Genomic DNA, 6,835 nt, shown 5'->3' with positions numbered 1-6,835 from the left:
GTGTAGGAATTCATTGTACGTTTTGGTTTTTATCTCTGGGCTGGTCTGAATTAATCCTTCAAAAGAAGTAATGTAAACTGTTCAAGATCTCTGACAGGGTATGGTCGGTGGTGTGAAATGCAAGAAGAGATCTGCTGTATGGCAGGAGAAGAAAGAAGCTCACCAGTTCTTTTTTGGTGGGTTTGGTGGGGTTTCTTTGGATTTTGTTTTTGGTTTGGTTTTTTGTGGTTTTTTTTTTGTTGTTGCAGAAAAGGGTTCTCTCAACTTAGCCTTTCTTCTCCTTTTCCTATTAAAACAAAAAAAAATCTCAGTGCTTAAAATGACTCTCAAACTATGTCGCAATATTGTCTGAATGTTTTAATGAGTAAAATAGTTTTGTTTTCCTGAATTTGGAATGTTTGGTTAATCCAGAGTTAAATGTTCATGGAAGCATTTCAGCTTTATGGAAAGTATACATATTCTTTATGGAAAGTATACATATTCTTTAACCTTTTAACACAATACATTTTTTTTCCCTCTCTTTTTTTTCTGTTATTAATTGTTTGAAGTGCCATTCAGGAGGTGTGGGTTTATTAGGAAAGACTGGTTAATTATCAAACTTGATTTTTTATTTTTAGTGTTAATGAGCTAGTAAAGCATTTCATTCTGTAGATCTGGAGGCAAATACAAATGATTTTTGGCTTGTTTACTTTTTTCAAATCATGATGCATAAACAGCCATAGAGAAGTGAGGGAAGCTTAACAGAATTTCTCTAAGGTGAGACAAGGGGGCAGGATTTTCTCATTATTTTAAAATTCATTCTACATAAACATAATTCCTGCTTTCTCAGATATTTGGACATTTTTCTCAAGGTTCTTTTTTCCTCCTTTTTGGAGGGTGTATTTCAGCATTTAGAATTGTGCTGGTCAGCACTCTGCTATGACCTGAAGTACGAGCCATTCACTTTCAGTTGCAATGGAATTCTTGTTCTCACTGTATAATTACATTTCAGCTGTTTGGCTGATTTGTTTTCTTGCAACAATGTGATTTATTTATGCATGGGAGAATACATTTATTTGCAACAGAGATGATGTATTCATAGTAGGGTTATGAAGACCAATTTTTAAAAATACTTCTCAGAAATGAATAATGGAATTTTTTGTACAGTAAGTAAAATGTCAGTATTTACAGTTCATTATTTGCAGCAGATATGGATCCCCTTCAGTTTTCTGGATTTTTTTTTTTTTTCAGAGCTGAACCTCCATGTCCAATCTTGGTTATTTTAATAAGTGTACTAGAGAGCACAATATGTTCATAAATCTGTTGAAAGAGCACCCCCTGCTTTTTGTTTGCTAATTTTTGTGACCCTTCACAGGGCAGTAATTTGCAAAGGTCACAGTCATCACTGAATGCTGTGGTGCTGTGTGGCTCATCCATCTTTTTATATTTTATTTCTCAACACATAATGGTATTTCAGATGCTTTATTAATATGATACAAAGATGTCTTTTGCATGGGGCATCAGTAGTGGTTTACTGTTAAAAAAAAATCTGTCCGTTGCTCCAGGGGGTTTAGATGGGGGTTTTTACAACATAGTCTGGGTAATTGATGTGCCATGGTTACAAGAGAAAGTATCAATATATAATAAGTAGAAAGTATCAGAATACAAAGAAGCAGTTTTGCCCATTTCTCTTGTCCCTGACAAGGTTAATAGAAGAACAAAACTGGTACAACAAAGTTTTTTGGCTAAAGTTCTTGTTGAGGCATTCCATACTCAGCAGCTTTGCTTTCTCTCATGGGATATATTTATACTCTAAAATGAAGGGACACTCAGAATCACCATTCCCCTGAAGAGGGCTGTAGCCTGAAGAGCTGGGGATGTTGGTTTACTGTTCATCCTTCAGTAACAGTAATGCTCTTTAATGTAGTGGCAAATTTGTGGTATTGGAATGAAATTATATGCTGTTTCCATAACAAATCCTATTGGGAAGGAGAAGGATTTCTGGTTTGTTCATATAGTAATGCCCAAAATGTCTGGTATATGCACATATTTGTGTGTGTTTGTGTTGTGTTTGGTTTTGGTTTCTTTCAGTAGAGGGAAAGACTGAAATCTAGTGGGCCTCAATTCTCCCCTTTGGATGATCCTCACCCTTCTGCTGCCATCCCTTTGCACTTTTAAAAAAAAATAGTATTTAAAGGGATGATAATTGGGTATGAGAAGAGACTGCTGTTTATTTACAGGATGAGTGTTTTTCAAAATAGGCTATGGGCTAGTATCTCATCAGTCTTTTGCCAGTGCCAGTCACAAGAAACAACTTCCAGATTGACACTGTAGTCCTTTTGAAAAGGTGTGCACCCTGAAGCTGACCAGAGAAAGTAATCATGGGTTTGGCATGACACATGCTTTAAAATTATTGAGAGTATTCTTGCAAGAAGTTTGCATTTGTGTGATGTAACTCTTCCATCCCAGTGCTGCTTGGCCTTGGAAAGAGCTTCAGCGAGCAAAACTCAAGACAGATGAAGAGGAGCTAAGTAAAGAGTTTAAATGCTTACCTATCCAAATAAGGGAACTGAGGCACAGCTCTGTTTTTATCATTAATTTACCCTCTAGTGCTCAGGCACTGAAATTGCATTTTATTTGACAGATGTTTCCAATGACAGCACTACACAACTGGCAATACTGTGCAAAATCAGTTCTGAATATCAGCCTCACCCCCCCTTTTAATTTTCCTAGATTTTGTTGGTTGCTGTTTGCATTGCTGGACCCAGAGCATCATTGTTCTGTGTGTTGTGCAAACTTGGAGTCAATGGATCATATGGATTCTGAATTCAAATGTTGATTCAAAAATGCAAGTTGGTAATCTGCTGGGTCCCGTTAGAAGAGAGGGTTGGTCTTGCATCCATAGCTGTGAGAGTTTTTCATATTTGTAAGTCTCTTGCCTCTGTTGTTCATCAGTTGAGCTGTAAGGCTTAGGCAATGTTACATGCTCATTTGGAGAAGGAGAACTTTGTTTTTCTTGCTTTGGACTGACCCCTTTGCTGTTTCTGTTTTTACAGCATAAAAGAGAAATGCATTGTTCTGAAGCTCCTGATCAATTCTGAAATAGCAGTACCATAATTTAAAAATGGGTTAGCAGGTTTAGGAAGCAAGAATTGTCTTACAGCTGAGGCCTTGGTTTTCACAGTTTAGTTTTTAGAAGTCTACAGGCATTTTAAGATGTGAAATAGCTTCTTAAGGACAAACTAAGCATGCCAGGATTAGGTCCTGGACACAGTGCAAGCATTATGAGCCCCATATTCATTTGTGAATGGTGTTAAACACCATCACCACCCACTGATGGTGTTAAAGCAGACTAGATAAGTTGTGCAAGAAAAAAGGAAAGGCATAATTTCATTTACCTGCCAGCTTAAATTCATTCTGCACCTTTTGTCATTTGAGGTCACTAAATGGAGAAGCAAATGTAATTTCTGTCATATGAGAGAGATTTCAGTGAATTAGCAAAATAGACCTTAATAATCAATATGTAATTGCAAGTGTAACACCTTCCAGATAAAAGCAATACAACTTTGTTAGTTCAGTTGTAGACAATGCTTTAAAAAAATTTAAATACTTTTAAACATGCTGAATTTGTAGGCCATGACAACTGTGTTTCAGATCCCAACTTGTGTTTATTCTAAACTTCCAGTGTAACCACATCAGAGAGTCTTCCAGACATGAGGTCTTGCCCTTGTTTGCATTCAAATCAGCAGCATTAAGTTGCTTATCTTGAGGTTGGGTAAATAAACTCTAGTTTTCTACTCAGACAACACTTAATGAAGACCCAGACGCACATTCAGCTACTGACCTCTTATGAAGTGAGACCCTTACAAGCCTTGCCTTTTACCTGTATCCTAAGGCTTTGTTGCAATGTGTGAAAAGTATTGGGCATGATTTAGCTTCACTAAGGTGAAAACAACACCTTAACCATTAAATTGATGTAAACATACTGCATTGGGAGGCTTCTGTCAGCCACCATGTAAAGTATTTTTGATGGGTTGTCTTAGAAATAACTTCTTCAGAAGTGCTGAAGTGATAGACTTTTATTTGCAATTAGCTGTCATTTGGATGGTTGCATTATTATACATCATAAATGTCTGCAGCATTTAATAAGGTTTTATCCTAGGCTAACATAGAATGCTACCCTATGTCAAAAGTGCAGCACAGTAGGTGGAATTCATCCTCCTTATGGTATCACCAGGATCCCCTTGGGTGAGAGAGAAGGGTGTTTTTGTCTAGTTCTAGTATATCATGGCTAATACTAATTACTTGCTGCACCACATAGTTAGAAATATTTATGGGGTAGCTTAATGACACCAACCACAAGAAAAATGAAAATGTCCTGTATCTTGCAGATGGGATGTCTTGCTGCTCTTTTGTTCCATACTTGTATCATTCAGGTCCCATATAACTGTTTTACATCCCGTGACTCAGTGCTAGTCTCACTGGCTGTGTTTACCTGAGGCTAAAAGTATGGCTCAATGATGCTCTATGACTTGTCATGTTTTCTTGTTCAGGTTGACTACTATTGCTTTGTTACTGGTATCTTGTTTGAGCTCCGCTACCAGGCTCAGAACACTACAGCAGTTGGAAGCAGGACTGCCAGCCACAGGACTGTGCAGTGCATTTGAGCAACAGAGGAAGATGCCAGTCCCCACCTGGCACCTTGCCCACCCCTGGTTCAATGCCTGTAGCTCCACTGGGTACTGGTCTGTCACTCTCACTCAGAGGAAGTGTTGGCCTTTTCCTGCAAACTCCATATCTGGATGCCCCACTGGCAGCAGCACTGCTGAGACTGTGCTGAATTGGCTCATTTTCCTGGCTGCCCAAGCAGTGTGCTGGCTCTTTTGTTTTTTCCCCACCTACCTAGGGTGGAGACTATCCTGGCTGCTCTTAATCCCTGCATTTGATGGAGGAAAGTTACAGGCAGTATGTGCCATTACAACATCCCCAGCCAACCTACTGTGGCTCCTGTTCTACTGCTGTCTTGCCTGTTACTCTCAGGTAACTACTCTGGAAGTTTCCTTGCTCCAACCATTGTCAGAGTAGAACTTGGTCAGATCCCCATTTATTGTTGAGAACTGACTGTGCAGTGTTCATCACATTCATCACAAAATCATTGCTGTCCAGACAGAGAAGTGACTTGCTCTCAAGGCATTTGACAGCTTCTTTATTCATGACATTTCACTGTTAAATACAGGCACAAAGATTATCCCAAAGGAGCTGATCTTGAGTTAATACTAACAGTACAGAGTGGGCAGGTAAGAATTTTCCAGTTGTTCAAATTAAAATATTACTGCGCATTGTGGTAAATTCACTCTATGTGAAATTGAGAAGAAAAGGCTGCAGCATACCATTATGATTGCCTTCAGAAAAATGAGTGTTTCATCTATAGCCTAGTCATTTACAACTGCATCTAAAGAGGAAATAATAAGCCAACACAAAACCTCAAGGTGGGTTTCTCAAAATATTTATATAAATGAAAAATTGCAGGAAAACCAGCTCATCACAAAGTCAGATTTTGCTATGGCTCTTGTTAACTTCTCAGTACTTAGTTTTCTATAATGGTGAAAGCTTTGCTTTTATTTTCTGTGAATGGGGAGGGTAATTAGTCTCTTCTTAGCATGAAGCTGTCTCTTAAAAGACTGTAAGTAGTTTATTTATTTACTTCTTAATTAAGAAAATAGCTATTCTAATTCTGAGGGAAGTGAAAGAAAATTTTGCCACCTGCTCAAAGGTTTAGCATTTTGTAGGATTGGGCACTTCACTGTTAACAAAACTAACAGAAGCAAATGGTGCTCAGTTGTAAGAAAATGGATTCTGACCAATTCCAGTAAGGAGTTGCAACTGGGATGACTTAACGTTGTGTCTGAGCGCCATCTCCACTTCCTGACACAAAGATTTGCAGTTCTGGAGTGGTGAAGCATACCAGTTCTCAGCCCACATATGACAGCAGATGGGGAGTGCTGTGCTGAGCACTGCTAAGCCTGGAGTCCTTGGTGTTGTGTTGTGTCCAGGTGCGAGGACACGGGGGAGAGAGATGGAAATCAGGGCCTGGGTAGGCAGTGAGCTGTGATGTGCAAGCAAGGAAAGATCAGGGAGGCAGGAGGAGGAGGAGGGACTGCCAAGGGGGGAGGCAGTAGGAGATGGTTGTCTGCACAAGCCAGGTTTGAGATGATGAACTGGGAACTTGTGGCAGTGCAGGATTTGTGCCTCTTTTCCCAAAGGTAGCTGAAGACCACCATAACTCAGATGTGGGAAGGGGATGGCTCTCCAGAGCATGCAGAAACCATGGGCAGGTCCTCTAGCACATGCCCCAGAGTCACGGAAGATGGAGGCGGGGAAACACCTTGTCTGGGTGTTTCGGAATCCCGACAAGACACACCCTCTTTGTTGCATCATGGAAGAGGGACAAGCAGAGTAGGCTGCAAAGCTGGGGCTGAGGTGATGGTGGGATGGGGACCAGGGCAAGGCAAGGAGCCCAGCCAGAGCCAGTTCTCTCTAGATGGCAACCACAAGGCTTCCACAGGTTTCCCTGGATCCTGTTTTCCACTCCAAGATTAAAAATCTCCCTACAGGGGAAAATGGAAAGGAAATTGTGTGGTAAGCTGTGCTATGTTTCCAGCTGACTATTTCCATAGAAGTGGGCAGCTGGGCCCAGTGTTTCTTAAGATATCTTTACAGTAAGAGTAAAATCCCAGCTCTGTTGAAGGCAACAGGCAATTGTGAACCTCCTGTTGGCCTCATGAGGGCTGTAATTTCATCTTGGCTTCAAGATGCATTAGGAAGTGCATGGAGATCCTGGGAACAGAAAAAGGAA

Source organism: Corvus hawaiiensis, chromosome 1 (genome assembly GCF_020740725.1).
Source record: "Corvus hawaiiensis isolate bCorHaw1 chromosome 1, bCorHaw1.pri.cur, whole genome shotgun sequence".
In the NCBI taxonomy this organism is placed as follows: domain Eukaryota; kingdom Metazoa; phylum Chordata; class Aves; order Passeriformes; family Corvidae; genus Corvus; species Corvus hawaiiensis.
The sequence above is the reverse complement of the archived record's forward strand: the minus strand, read 5'-3'. Positions refer to the sequence as shown.